The sequence below is a fragment of the Doryrhamphus excisus genome, linkage group LG6 (assembly GCF_037039965.1).
Source record: "Doryrhamphus excisus strain RoL-2023G ecotype Guam linkage group LG6, RoL_Dexc_Guam_v1.1, whole genome shotgun sequence".
NCBI classification, from domain to species: Eukaryota; Metazoa; Chordata; class Actinopteri; order Syngnathiformes; family Syngnathidae; genus Doryrhamphus; species Doryrhamphus excisus.
Genome location: NC_136362.1, coordinates 22422062 through 22437402, shown reverse-complemented (window position 1 = coordinate 22437402; position 15341 = coordinate 22422062). Strand labels below are relative to the sequence as shown.

At 47.3% G+C, this 15341-nt stretch overlaps 1 non-coding gene across 1 annotated transcript; it reads left to right on the top strand.

The window, feature by feature from the left end:
• Window positions 1–4334: 4334 nt before the first annotated feature.
• On the top strand, window positions 4335–4407 carry trnav-aac (transfer RNA valine (anticodon AAC)). The gene has a single exon. It is a non-coding gene; the product is annotated as a tRNA-Val (tRNA).
• Window positions 4408–15341: the final 10934 nt, after the last annotated feature.

Genomic DNA, 15341 nt, shown 5'->3' with positions numbered 1-15341 from the left:
ATAGCAGTGTAGAAGTCTATTGGGAGCGGTGCTGGTTGTACAGCCTGACAGCTGCAGGAAGAAAAGACCTGCGATATCGCTCCTTCAGACACTTGGGGTGAAGCAGTCTATCGCTGAAGGAGCTCTCAAGTGCTGTCAAAGTGTCCTGCAGGGGGTGGGAGTCGTTCTCCAACATGGATGATAGCTTAGCCAACATCCTCCTCTCTCCCACCACCTCCAACGGGTCAAGAGGGCAACCCAGTACAGAGCTGGCCTTCCTGATGATCTTATCCAGTCTCTTCCTATCCGCAGCCGAAATGCTGCTGCCCCAGCAGCCCACTCCCTGGAAAATGGCTGAAGCCACAACAGAGTCATAGAACGTCTTGAGGAGTGCCCCTTGCACTCCAAAAGACCTCAGTCTCTTGAGCAGATAAAGTGGATGCGCCTGCGGAAATCCACCACCAGCTCTCTGGTTTTCCCCGTGTTGATCTGGAGGCAGTTCCGCTGGCACCAATCCACAAAGTCCTGTGTCAGTCCTCTGTACTCCAAGTCGTCCCCATCTGTGATGAGGCCAACAATTGCAGAGTCGTCAGAGAACTTCTGCAGGTGGCAGGTTGGTGTGTTGTATGAGTCTGCCGTGTAGAGGGTGAAAGCCCCCCGTACTGCAGACAACCGTGTCAGACACACAGTCCCGTGTCCTCACATACTGTGGACGGTTGGTGAGGTTGTCCAGTATCCACGATGTGAGGTGCAGGTCCACCCCGTGTGCTCCAGCTTGTCCCTCAGAAGTGCTGGCTGGATGGTGTTGAACGCACTGGAAAAATCTAAGAACATGATTCTCACCGTGCTCCCAGGTTTCTCCAGGTTAGAGAGCGCTCTGTCCTGGAGGAAGATGACGGCGTCGTCCACCCCAGTGCCAGGTTGATGGGCGAACTGGAGCGGATCCATCGAAGGACCCACCAGGGGGCGGAGATGGTCAAGGATCAGCCGCTCCGGGGTCTTCATCAGGTGTGATGTAAGTGCCACCGGCCTGTAGCTGCTGAGGTCCTTGGGGTGCGGCGTCTTGGGGACAGGAACCACGCAGGATGTCTTCCACAGCTGTGGCACCCTCCCCAGCTTCAGGCTCAGGTTGAAGATGTGCTCAACAATCCCGCACAGCTCGTCCGCGCAGGACTTCAGGAGCCTGGAGCTGATGCCGTCTGGTCCCGCCGCCTTCCTCGCCTTGGTTTTCTGGAACTGGTTTCTCACCTGGGATGTTGTGAGAGTCAGATCGTTAGCCCACGCCTGGTCCCCAGCAGCCTGGGAGTCGGGCCCCTTGTGGCCAGAGATAGTTTTCAGGCCTCTCCAGACTCCTCTGACGTTGTTCTGCTGCAGCTGTTCCTCCATCTTTTTCCTGTAGCAGTCCTTCCCCTCCCTGATTTTCCTCCTCAGCTCCTTCTGCACAGCCTTCAGCTCTTCCCTATTTCCTGACTTAAAGACCCTCTTCTTCTCCTTTAGGAGAGCCTTTATGTCCGGATTAATCCACGGTTTGTTGTTGGAAAAACACCGTACAGTCCTGGTGGGTACAGTGTTTTCCACACAGAAGTTTATGTAGTCTGTGATGCAGTCAGTGAGACTGTCTATATCGTCCCCATGAGGATGGCAGAGTTCCTCCCACACTGTTGTATTGAAACAGTCCTTCAGAGCCTCGTCGGCTTCATCAGACCATCTCTTCACTGTGCGGGACACAGCTGGCAGCCCGCGTACCAGAGGTTTGTACACAGGCTGGAGATGAACCAGGTTGTGGTCTGATCTTCCCAGGGGAGGAAGTGCTGTTGAAGTGTATGCCTCCTTGGTGTTGGCATAACACAAGTCCAGTGTTTTATTGTCTCTGGTGCAGCAGGTGACATACTGGGTGAAGGTGGGCAGGGTGGAGGATGGAGAAATGTGGTTGAAATCACCTGAGAGAAGAAGGAGAGCCTGCGGATGTTGTGTCTGTAGCCGGCCCACGGCAGAGTGGATGACGTCACAGGCCGCGTCGGCGTTAGCAGAGGGGGGAATGTATGCCGCTATCGCGATAACGTGCGAGAATTCCCGCGGCAGATCGTACGGTCTCATGCTAACGGCTAATAGTTCAATGTCTTTGCAGCAGAGTTGCTCTTTAATAGTGATGTGCCCAGAGTTACACCATCTATCATTCACAAACACTGCCAGCCCGCCTCCTTTCCTCTTACCGCTCTCATTTGTCCTGTCCGCCCGCAGTAGTGTGAATCCGTGTAGTGTAGCGATCGTGTCTGGGGTCCGTGTATCCAGCCACGTTTCCGTAAACAACATGACGCTACACTCCCGGAACTGCCTCTGATGCCGGGTCAGCGCCGCTAGCTCGTCCATCTTATGGGGGAGAGATCTTACGTTCCCCATGATGATGGACGGGAGAACTGGTCTGTATCTCCTCCTCTTGTCGCGGCATTGGGCTCCGGCACGGCTTCCCCGTCTTCTCCTCTTTACCTCCCGGGGAACCTCGACCCTCTTGTGGGGCAGCGCCGCTGTGTTGCAGAGCGCCAACAGCTGGTCCCTACTGTAAACAATAGAGTTTCGGCGTGCAGTCGAAAACATTGTCGAAAAATTATATGAGAAATGCCAGCTCAACACTATCACTATGGTGGACAGTTGAACTGAGCATTTACGAAGCAGTTCCTTTAAGAAAAACCTAGAAAAAGAATGAAAAAGACAGAATAAAGAAGAAAAGAACTCAACGAAGAGCGAGAACTGCTGGAGCAGGCTGCCACCAGAGTGGCGCCTCACTCATATGCCAAACAATTCAGTTGCCAAACAATGGAACACGACGATGTGTCCAAAATGGGGGCAGATTGATTGAGTTGTCCTTATTTATCAAGGGCCTGGATAGCTCAGTTGGTAGAGCATCAGACTTTTAATCTGAGGGTCCAGAGTTGAAGTCCCTGTTCAGGCGGTGAGGAGAAGTATTAAATGTGAAACCAATCTCTTTTATCCTCCTCCTGTGGTCAAGTCCAAAATGCCAGAAAACTTCTGCTCCCTCATCCTCAACACCGAGAAGGCCAAAGAGAAACGACACAGTCTCTGCCTTTCTGAGTGCAGACCAAAAGCAGTCCCTGGTGGTCTAGTGGCTAGGATTCAGTGCTCTCACTGCTGTGGTCCGGGTTCGATTTCCGTTCAGGGAATTGACATTTGGATAGGTTTTGACTGGAGGTAGGATTTGTCTTCGGCCTCAGTGGAATGGTTGGGGGCACCTTGATGCGCTACTTGAGAACAATATATCACGTACTGGGTTTCTTCACTATTCCATGATAAGAGACTAATCTCGAGAACATGGTCAGGATTAGGTTTGGGTATTTGTCTGACGCTGAGGGATAGATCCTGGACTCATTTCCGATCCCACATCTCTTTTACAAAATACAAAGGATTCCTTGGAGAATGCGGCTATCGACTCTGCTACTTATCGCATGCTAAGCAAGCACTTTACCATTTGAGGTAATTCCCCTGGTTTGGGGTATTTGTCAGATGCTAAGGGCTAGATCCAATCCCAACATCTCTTCTACAAAAGGCAAAGAACACCTTGGAGACTGTGGCCATTGATCCCACAACAAGACAAGACAAGGTGCTAGAGGGGAGAATGCAGTTAGGACTGGGTTTAGGTTAGGACTGGGTTTAGGGTGATACCTATGGCTGTATTTGGCCTAGATATTGGGATTGGGGCACGGATTAGTATTCGCTACTTGGGAACATTTCATCAAAAAAACAAAGTAGTTTATAGAGAAGACGGGCATTGATCCCGCTACCTCTCACATGCTAAGTGAGCGCTCTACCATTTGAGCTAATTCCCCTGCTGATGCAGCGTTGGCTGCATTTTCCTTTGCTGGAGTACATCAAAGTGACACAGTCTCTGCCTTTCAGAGTGCAGCCATGATGCAGTCCCTGGTTGTCTAGTGGCTGGGACTCAGAAAAATAAGAAGGCCCACAACCCCTAAGACATTTAAAAACCATTAAGCGAACCCTCAAATGGATCCTGAAACATACAGGGAGCCAATGCAGTGATTTTAGAAGCGGTGTAATATGCGCCTGCCTTCTGGTCCTCGTCAGCACACATGCAGCAAAAGTTGTTCTGTAAAAGTTGTAGACTTGTGATGTTTCTTTTAGGAAGACCAGAAAGCAGGGCATTGCAATAGTCAATACGACTGGAAATAAAAGCATGCATCAGCATCTCTCTATTTGCCCGAGAAAGGAACAGGCGGACTCTGGCTATATTCTTTAAATGAAAAATAAAATCCTGTTTTTGTAACATTTTTAATGTGTGGAATAAAATTGAGCTCAGTCCCCTTAAAAGCCTCAGCCTTCAGGTTTCCATAGTGTAGTGGTTATCACATTTGCCTAACACGCAAAAGGTCCCCAGTTCGAAACTGGGTGGAAACATGGCCATTCAAGCAAGTAAGTTTTATTTATATAGCACCTTTCTCAGACAGAAGTCACAAAGTGCTTCACAAAAGGCAAAACACAGAGTTAAAATACACATAAAAAATACAATAAAACAATGTACAATAAAAATAGACACAAAATAGTACATAAAAACAGTATACAATAAAATAGACATAAATATAAGATGGTCATAATACCCTAAATCTACTGAGCCTGCAAAAACAAGTGAGTTTTAAGGTTACGTAGGGAGGGTGGAAGGTCATTCCAGAGCCTCGGCGCAACAACTTGAAAAGATAGGTCTCCTCGGGTCCTAAAACGACTACGAGGGACCATGAGTAAATTTTGATCTAACGATGTCAGCCTCCGAGAGGGGATATAGGGACGCAACAAGTCTCGTATGTAGACAGGGGCCTGGCCGTGCAAGGCTCTAAAAGTGAGCACCAGGATTTTAAAATTCACACGGAATGAGACAGGGAGCCAATGGAGCGCTTTCACAATCGGCCTGATGTGAGCCCTTCTGTTGCATCGAGTCAATAACCGCGCAGCAGAATTTTGAACCTGTTGCAGAAGAGACAACTCTTTTTTGTTTAGACAAGAAAACAAACTATTACAGTAGTCTAAACGAGAAGACACAAAGGCATGGACTATCATCTCGAGCTCACCTTTAGATACCATTGTTCGAAGTTTCGAGATTTTTCTTAGCTGAAAGAAACAATTCCGAGTGAGCTGCTTTGACTGGTGCTGTAATGACATTTCCTTGTCAAAAATTACTCCAAGATTTCTGAGGCTTGACTTACAAGACAGGCTGTGAACACTCAAATACTGTTTGATCCCTGGAATAACTTCATCAGGGGCAATCACCAGCACCTCAGTTTTATCTGAATTAAGTTGAAGGGAATTAGCGCCGAGCCATTGTTTTATTTGCACTAAACAATTCATTAAAGAGTTCAATTTTTGTATCTCCGAAGCCTTAAAAGAACGTACAGCTGAATGTCGTCAGCAAACAGATGGTAGGAGACATCATCAAAATCCTGGATAATCTTTCCTAGAGGGAGAACATATAACAAAAACAAAATCGGACCCAAAACAGAGCCCTGAGGTACTCCAAACAACAGATCAGCAGAGTCAGATCGGATCTGGTTAACTGAGACACTAAAACTCCTGTCTGATAAATAAGAAGAGAACCATGCTAGGACAGAGCCTGACAGTCCGACTAAGTCATGTAGTCTTGTTTGCAAAATCTGATGATCGACAGTGTCAAATGCCGAGGAGAGATCTAGCAGAACAAGGACCGTGCATTTTCCAGAATCTGCAGACATCCTGATGTCACTAGACACTTTTAACAGGGCAGTTTCTGTTGAGTGAAGCTTGCGAAAACCAGACTGGAAAGTGTCAAAAATATCATAATTTTGCAAGAAATGTAGCAGCTGTTTGGAGACCACCTTCTCTAAGATTTTAGAGATGAAAGGAAGCTTTGATATAGGTCTGTAATTTTTGGGATCTGCGACATCCAGATTTGATTTTTTAAGAGGTGGCTCCACAATAGCATGTTTAAAAGCACTGGGAAAAACACCAGTAGCGAGTGACAGATTGATCACTTTAGTAACCCAGGGGGCAATGACATCGAACACTTTCAAAAAGAGTTTAGAGGGCAGCACATCAGATGAACTGGAAGATGGCTTCATTTTTGTTACCAGAGCTGAAATCTCAACCTCAGTCACAGGTTTAAAAGAGGACCACTCATGGGGTGCAGGCTCCTGAACAACAGGGTTACACCCACAGAACACTAGAAGACTGTTCTTAATGTCCTGAATTTTGCTGAGAAACACTTTGAGAAAATTATTGCTATCAGCAAAAAACAGGAATAACAGGAGCAGCAGGAGAGACAATAGAATTGATGGTGTCAAAGAGCACTTGAGGTTTCTTCTTATTTGAGATAATCAACTGCTTAAAGTAGTCAGATCTAGCAGTTTTTATCATTTCATTTAAAGATGACACAAGTTCCCGAAGGTGCAATCGGTGGACCTCAAGTTTAGTAGCCTTCCACAGACGCTCAGTTTTCCGACAAAGTCGCTTCAAATTCCGAATACAGTCATTTATCCAGGGACATACAGATTTTTGAGACACCAGATTGGATTTAACAGGTGCAACCAAATCTAAAATTGATTCACAGTGGTCGTTAAAACAATTCATAAAATTATCAACATTGTCACATTCCAAGAACAGATGTGGATCAAACAGGACAGAGAAACTACCTGCAGTATTCTCAGAGATGATGCGTCTCTGCGATCTAACCACAGGAAGCACAGGCTCAAGTGTAGGGAGCAGATCAAATAAGACACAACTATGATCGCTCAAATGGACATCTTCCACACAAAGGTTGGCAACATTAAGGCCAAGTGAAAACACTAAGTCGAGAACATGACCTTTTTGATGTGTAGCGACGGAGACATGTTGCTCAAAATTAAAAGTTTCAGTCATTGTTAATAGTTCCATTGCTTGGCTAGATGTGCTGTCATCAACATGCAAGTTAAAATCTCCCAGGAGTAAAACATTTTCCAACTTAATTATTGAAGATAAAAAGTCACTAAAATCATTTAAAAAGACAGAGGCCAGACCAGGAGGACGATAAACCAGCACACAATAGAATGAGTTTGAGGAGCCAATTTTCAACATCTGAGACTCAAAGGATGAGTAGATTTGAGTATCCATCACTTTACAGGTGAAGCTGTCTCTGAAAACCACAGCAACACCTCCTCCTCGACGGGAGGGGCGGGGCCTCCCAAGAACGGAGCAACCATCAGGACAGAGTTCATTTAAATGAACGAACTCCCCTTCTCTTTGCCATGTCTCAGTAAAAAAACATGAAGTCCATATTTTGACTGGTAAAAAGATCGCTCAAGGCAAAAGACTTGTTTGCAATAGAACGTGCGTTCAATAGACCAAGCCGAAACAACGATGACGTCACAGTCGCCGTTCGGTCGGAGACATGAAAGGCGATCACGAGACCTCCAGCTGACTTGGGAACTCGCATGCTGGATGTTCGGTGTAAACACAGGATAACGCGATGGCTGTATATCCCAATGATCACAGTTCAAGTAACGGACAGGCTCCAAATGACTGGCCAAAAAGCCATAGGAAGACACGGGGGAGGACGCTCCGTCGTCACTGCAGGCATCGAGGAGAGGGATCGTACGAAAACACCTGGCCCGGTAATCCACGGAGGTGATCCCTGCTATGCGTGAATAAAGTCTGCGCTTTACTTGGACGCCTGCCCGAGATCCTCGTTTCCTCGGTCTCCTCTTTTTCCTCGGAGTATGTGATAGCAACAGGTACTCAGGTGAGTCGGGTGTGCAAACAAGGGGAGGAGGAAATGTTTGTTTGTATTTATCCCAGTCCATGAAAAGGGCTTCCATAGATTCTTTTATGCGAAAAAGAGAGCCGCGATCGTAGCTCTGAATTGTAGATGCATAGCCCTGAGATATATGGGATGGTATGACCACATACATTGTGAAAACAAAAAGTAACAAACGACATAGGAGCCGAGCAGTGGCCTGGCCGAGCACAGGCGCCATCTTGCATCTTGCCCTGGTCCCGAAATGTCCACCTCCAAGATGGACTGAGGTCTTAAACTACCCACATGGACAAGCCAAATATCTTCTGGACGAAAAGAGCTCATGGTTAGACACGACAAAGGTTGAGCCGGTCACCCGAACATGAAACTTTTGATCTGAGTGTCCGGGATTCAAGTCCCTGTTCAGGTGACCAGGTCTGAGGTCCACTTGCAAATGCCTCCTTTTTGCCCTCAATATACGAGGGCAACAGGACAATCCCTTGGTACTCTATGGAAACTACATGAGGAGCCTGGCTTTTAACTAGAACTGGAAAGACTTGTGGCCCCGCACACAAACCAAGTACCTTCTGATCAGCTGATCCTTGACATCAGCTGTCACAGACATTGGCGTCGTTTGGGGACCTCATCCTGATCCACGGTTACCACTGATTTGTAGAGTAAGTCAGTAAGTCATCATACTCTTACTGTTAAAGGAAGACACAGTCCAAACACTCGATTGCTGCAGGGCAAGTAGATTCCACCAAGACTTGAACTTGGATCACTGGATTCAGAGTCCAGAGTGCTAACCATTACACCATGGAACCCTTTGTTTTAGATGTGACTGGCACCTTCTGGCGTAACAATGGAGGCTTTGCAAACCAGGACACCAACTTTACTCTTTGATGAGCGCAAAGTATTTTGGGGTACAATCCAGGGGTCTTGTGCTCTCACGGAAATGGCTGTTCTTTTCCAACAGGAGTTGAGATGAAATGTATTCAAATAGACAAACTGCATTGATCACTCAATCAGAATTTCTCCGTTTGCCAATTTCAGACTGCGTGACAAAGACTCAAGTCCAACTCCATCGACAGGGAAGCGGAGGTCCTTCAGACAAGACGGCATTGGTTAGATTAGATTAGATTCAACTTTATTGTTATTGCTCATGTCACTGGTACAGGGCAACAAAATGCAGTTAGCATCCAACCAGAAGTGTAACTATATAAGTACCTTGGTATTAAGTAAATGTAGAAAAAAGATATGGACAGATCTAGTATGTAAAAAAGAAACTATGACAGGCTATGACTATAATACAGTGAGGATATGTACAGGGATATAAATGACTATAATATGGCTATTGTAGATTATACAGATTATAAACAGTATGGATGTGACAATATATAATAACAGTAATATATACAGTATTGCAATGGAGTGATTAGAGTATGGCTATTTCAGATTATATACATTATAAACAGTATGATGTATGAATGCAAAAGATATTGCAGTAATATGTACAATAGTGCAATGAAGTAGTGCAATGAAGTGATGGGGGAGGGCATAGATCAGCGGGGGGATGTAAGTAGTGGAAGGGGTGGTCAGTGGGGGGCAGAGTTGGGAAAAAGCTGTTCCTGAACCTGGTGGTTCGTGTCTGTAAACTCCTATAGCGCCTCCCTGAGGGTAGGAGGGCAAACAGTCTGTGCGCTGGGTGGTGTGAGTCTTTGGCAATTTGTGATGCCCTCCTGAGACAACGCTTCCTGTAGATGTCCCCGATGGCAGGAAGTGGGGCTCCGGCAATGCGTTGGGCAGATTTCACTACTCTTTGCAATGCCTTCCGGTCCGCGACAGAGCAGTTCCCATACCAGGCTGTGATGCAACTGGTTAGGATGCTCTCGATTGTGCATCTGTAGAAGTTCACCAGGATGTCTGAAGAGAAGTGGTTCTTCTTCAGGGTCCTCAGGAAGAAGAGGCGCTGGTGAGCCTTCTTGACCAGGCTGGAGCAGTTGGTAGTCCAGGAGAGGTCCTGTGAGATGTGGATCCCCAAGAATTTGAAGCTGGCCACACGCTCCACTGTCTCACCGTTGATGTAGATTGGTAGATGCATGGCAGCATTCTTCCTGAAGTCCACAATGAGTTATTTTGTTTTTGTTGTGTTGAGTCGTAAGTTGTTGTCCTCGCACCACGCAGCCAGGTAGTCCACCTCCTCCCTATAGGCAGACTCATCATTGTTGTTGATGAGGCCAATCACTGTAGTGTCGTCTGCAAACTTAATGATGGTATTGGAGCCATGTTTGGGTTTGCAGTCGTGGGTGAAGAGAGAGTAGAGGAATGGACTTAGCACACAGTCTTGTGGTACTCTGGTGTTTATGGTGAGGGTGGAGGAGCAGTGGTGGTCCAGCTGGACATGTTGCGGCCTGTTGGTTAGAAAGTCCAGTAACCAGTTGCAGACAGGAGCTGTGATGCCCAGGTCTGTGAGTTTGGCTACTAGCTTGGAGGGGATGACTGTATTGAATACTGAACTGAAGTCTATGAAGAGCATTCTGGTATATGTGTCCTTATTGTCCAAGTGTGAGAGGACAGAGTGCAGTGCTGTGGAGACGGCCTTCTCTGTACTCCTGTTCTTACGGTAGGCAAATTGATGGGGGTCCAGGGTGGGGGGAAGGCAGGATTTGAGATGTGCCAGGACTAGCTGCTCCAAGCACTTGGAAATGATGGGGGTGAGCGCCACTGGACGGTAGTCATTTAGGCACGTTGGGGCGGAGTGTTTTGGTATTGGCACGATGGTAGTGGTTTTAAAGCAGGTTGGGACAGTGGCCTGGGCCAAGGAAAGGTTGAATAAGTCCGTCAGGACCCCCGCCAGCTCACCAGCGCATGCTCTGAGAACACGACTAGGGATGCCATCAGGTCCTGCAGCTTTGTGTCTGTTGATCTTGCGCAACACTGCTTCAACGTCAGTAGTGGAGAGTGTTAGTGGTTGGTGATCAGTTGTCCATTTTGCCTTTATTGCAGAAGTGTGGTTGTCCTTCTCAAAGCGAGCGTAGAAGTTGTTGAGCTCATCTAGGAAGGATGTGTCAGAGGGAGGGGGGGAGGGGTTGGTGGGTTTATGGTCTGTGATGACTCGGATGCCTTGCCACAGGCGTCGGGGGTTGGAGTTGGAGAAATGCTCCTCAACCCTTAGCTTGTAGCAGTGCTTTGCCTGCTTGATGCCCCGTTTCAGATTAGCCCTTGCTGTACTGTAGGCTTGTGCGTCTCCAGATCTGAAGGCAATGTTGCGGGCCTTCAGCAGTAGACGGACATCCTTGTTCATCCAGGGCCGCTGATTAGGGTACATGGTGATCCGTTTCTCTGTGGTGACGCCGTCAATGGTGGCAGAGATATGGTCCATTACAGAGGAAGTGTAGCGCTCGATGTCAGTATGGGAGTGAGTGGTTGCTGAGGTTGCAAACATACTCCAGTCTGTGTGCTTGAACTGGTCCTGTAGCACATAGTCTGTTCCCATAGGCCACACTTTTATTGTCTTCACTGTGGGCTTCACACGTTGGATGAGTGGCAAGTACTTGGGGGAAAGAAAAAGAGATAGGTGATCAGACTGTCCTATGTGGGGGAGGGGTGTCGTCTTGTAGGCTCCAGGTATGTTTGAATAAGCATGGTCTAGTGTCTTGTCTCCTCTGGTGTGACACAAAACATGCTGATGAAACCTGGGGAGGACTGTCTTCAGGTTGGAGTGATTAAAGTCACCCGCAACAATAAAAGCAGCCTCCGGGTGTCTTGTTTGCTGTTTGCTAATGGCTACATGCAGTTCCTTCATTGCAATCTTAGCGTTAGCATCCGGTGGCATGTAGACAGCAGTGACAATGACCGATGTGAGTTCTCTTGGGAGGTAGTAAGGTCTACATTTTACCATGAGAAACTCCACATTAGGTGAGCAGTGACTCTCTGTGATAACAGTTTGTGCACCAAGCATTGTTTATATAAATGCACAAACCTCCACCTTTGGTTTTACCAGAGTCCGCAGTCCTGTCTGCCCTAAGGATGGAGCTGCTAACTCGATAGCATTGTTCGGGATACTGCTGTTAAGCCAAGTCTCTGTGAAAATCATGACGTTTGAGTCCATAATCCGTTTGTTGTTGGTGATACAGAGTCGTAGTTTGTCCATTTTGTTGATCAGAGATCGGACATTAGCAAGGAAAATGCTGGGTAAAGGGAGCCGGTGCGGTGTTAGCTTTAGCCTAGCTCGTAGCCCTCCGCGCTTACCCCGCCTTTGTTTACGATCTCGACGATCTGCGAGCACTTCTGCCCGGCCGGGTGGAGTGGGCAGCCTCCGGTGTCCTGGAGATCTCCGGGATGAGTCTGAGATCGGCGATAAAACGGTCCGAGTTGGAGAACTTTATGTCTAGGAGCTCCTGTCTGCTATAGGATGTTAAAGCAGCACTGTACTGGATGAAAAAAAACAGCGAGGAGCAGATAAAACACAGCGGATTTGCAAAATCTGGAGAGACGCTGAGCCTCGCGTTGTTCACGCGCCACCATCTTGGTCTACATTAGTCTACATGTACTTTGCGGATCTGGAAAAGGCATTCGACCGTCCCTTGTGGCGTACTTTGGGGGGATTGGTGGCGCGCTACTACGTGCTATCTGGTCCTTGTACAAACGGGGCAGGAGTCTGGTTCGCATTGTCAGTAGTAAGTCGAGCCTGTTTCCGGTAAACGTTGGCCTCCGCTAAGGCTGCCCTTTGTCACCGATTCTGTTCACAATTTTCATGGACAGAATTTCTAGGCGCAGCCAAGGTGTTGAGGGAATCTGTTTCAGGGGCCTTAGAATCTCATCTCTGCTATTTGCAGATAATGTGGTTCTTATGGCCTCTATGGGCTGTCACCTTCAGCGCTTACTGGGACGGTTTGCATCTGAGTGTGAAGCGTCTGGGATGAGACTCAGCACCTCCAACATCTTTGTCTCAGACCAACATTGCTCTGAGACAAAGATGGCATATGCCAAGAAGAAACATGCAAGTTGGAGATGTGGTGATCGTCAAAGAGGAGGAGGTTCCTCGAAACGAACGGAAACTGGCTGGGATTCTTCAAGTCCATAAGAGTGACAATGGAGGAGTGAGGACAGTTGAGGTGTTTCACGATGCCTCAATGTCCCGCAATGGCGTGTGAATGCACTCAAGAGCAATAAATGCATCGAGAACAGCAGTAATGGAAGCGTGAACTCTTTACTGGACCAGGTCAGCTAAGTAACAAAGACAATACATCTGCAAGCTCTTCAAAGGACACGTAAAGCGCACAGCCATAGCAGAGGATGGTTTCGATCCATCGACCTCTGGGTTATGGGCCCAGGACACTACCGCTGCGCCACTCCGCTGACTACATCTGTACAAGTACCCTGCTTTGTGCGGCTCCTTTTGAGTGTCCTCTGTTGTCAGTGAACCTTTTTTTTCCTGATCAGGGCACCGTTTTAGGTTGGGTGGATGAGTGATCGAAGGCGCCAGATTAAGGTTCCTTTTGCTCAGGAGGCTCTGGTTGAAATCCCACAGCTGGCATTTTCCTGGTCAGGTCCATTATCCACGCCTGGAATGATTTGGCAGCAAAAGACTGTCAGATTGTACAAGACACCTGAACACCTTGAGAAGAAGATTAAGAGAGGTTTTGTTCTAATGAAAAGAGTTTGTTTAACCGGACTGGTTGTTGCAACCGCAACCCGACTCAAGGTTCAACGTGACATTGTGACATACAAAAGAGGAACTCCCCGTCGGGGAATCAAACCCCAGTCTTCCAAGTGACGGGCGGAGATACTGTCCACTATACTAACGACGACTGCTGCTGAGCTGATGTGGTGTCGATTGGCCAAAGGGTAATTCAGAACAGGCTCGTGGCCCATGACCGTTTTCATGGTAGCTGGAGACTTTAACCACTGAAATCCATCCCGCTTATCCTCATCGACGGACTGTATTCCCCACCCGTTACCAGCATGGGGACATTCCAACCCAAGATGGGAACACACTGGACCAGGGACACAGCAACATAGTAGGTGGCACAGACACAGCTTCACATTGCCCCCACTTTTAGACCCGACTGAAAAAGGACTCTCTTGCTTGGTGCTAACATGATGACCATTAGCATGTTAGCATTTAAGCTAATTTACTCATGTCTCAAGGCAAATAGACACATGGCATGATGTGGGGACACTATGGGACTGCCTTAACACTTTTGGACCTTGAGGCTGTCTTGCTAGTTTTTTTTTTGTTTTACCCCGGACACAGTCTTTTTGAGAGGAGGCTGCGGTCCATCAGGACCAAAACCTCACGCCACAAGAACAGTTTCTTCCTGTCTGCTGTCAGCCTCATCAACAAGGCCCGGAACCCCTCCTGACCCTGTTCACACCCCACCTCTGCCTCACCCTGCCACTTTGACACTCTATATGTGTTAAATCAGGGGTCGGGAACCTTTTTGGCGAAGAGAGCCATGAAGGCCAGATATTTTAAAATGTGTATCTGTGAGAGCCATATACATTTTTTTAAACATTGAATGCAATAAAATGTGTGCATTTTTATGTAAGACCAACAGTTTTAGATATAATGGGCTCTAATTACGTAGACCAGGCACACTACCCCACGCCAATGGGGTGTGGCCAGCACACTTTCGTGAGCAGCACAGTGTCTAATAATAAATCAAATACTTGCCATTAATACAACTTCTGCTGCTGCATAGTTTTGCACCGTACTCTGTAGACGTATTTCATTCTTTTGGCCGTCTTTGCCAGAAGGCTTGGTTCTGCAGCTTTAGCTAGGTGACTATTTGACTAAAGGAGAAAAGTTTATATTTACATGTTGACATCTTAATGACCGAGGTAGACTACCGCATTACCCAGTAATAATCGAGTTTTGGTGTTTGACCTGAAAAATATCAGGAAAGATGGATATGGTCGGCCGTATTGCAGTAGAAAATAGATGGACGAATTAAAATGCATAAAAAAGTTGTTGATTTTTAATATTATTTTTAACAGTCATTTCTGTGATGTTTACTTTAAAATGTTAGCAAAAATACATTTTTATTGTGGTAAGAAATGCTTGAGAGCCAGATACAGTCATCAAAAGAGCCCTACCTGGCTCCCGAGCCATAGGTTCCCTACCTCTGCGTTAAATTAACGCTCAGCTTGGACTCTTAGGAAAAACAATCAGACTGCACTTCCTGAATAACAAACAAAAAACAGACTGCGTACATATATTTATACTGCATTCTGTATATTTTGTATTTTCATTTTTTAATAGATGTGTCTGCACCTACTTCACCAAAACAAATCCCTAGTCGAGGTCAGCAGGCCCCGTCTCCACTTTGAACAGTGTGGACTGGGCTCTGCTTCCCTTTTCGGAGGCGCCGGACGGTTTGCCAGAACCCCTTCGAGGCCGACCGAAAGTCGTGCTCCATGGCCTCACCGAATTCCTCCCACACCCGAGTTTTTGCCTGGACAACCGCCGAAGCCGCGAACCGTTTGGCCTGACAGTACCTGTCAGCTGCTTCCGGAGTCCCACAAGCCATCAATGCTGGATAGGACTCCTTCTTCAGCTTGACGGCGGCCCTGACTTCTGGTGTCCACCATC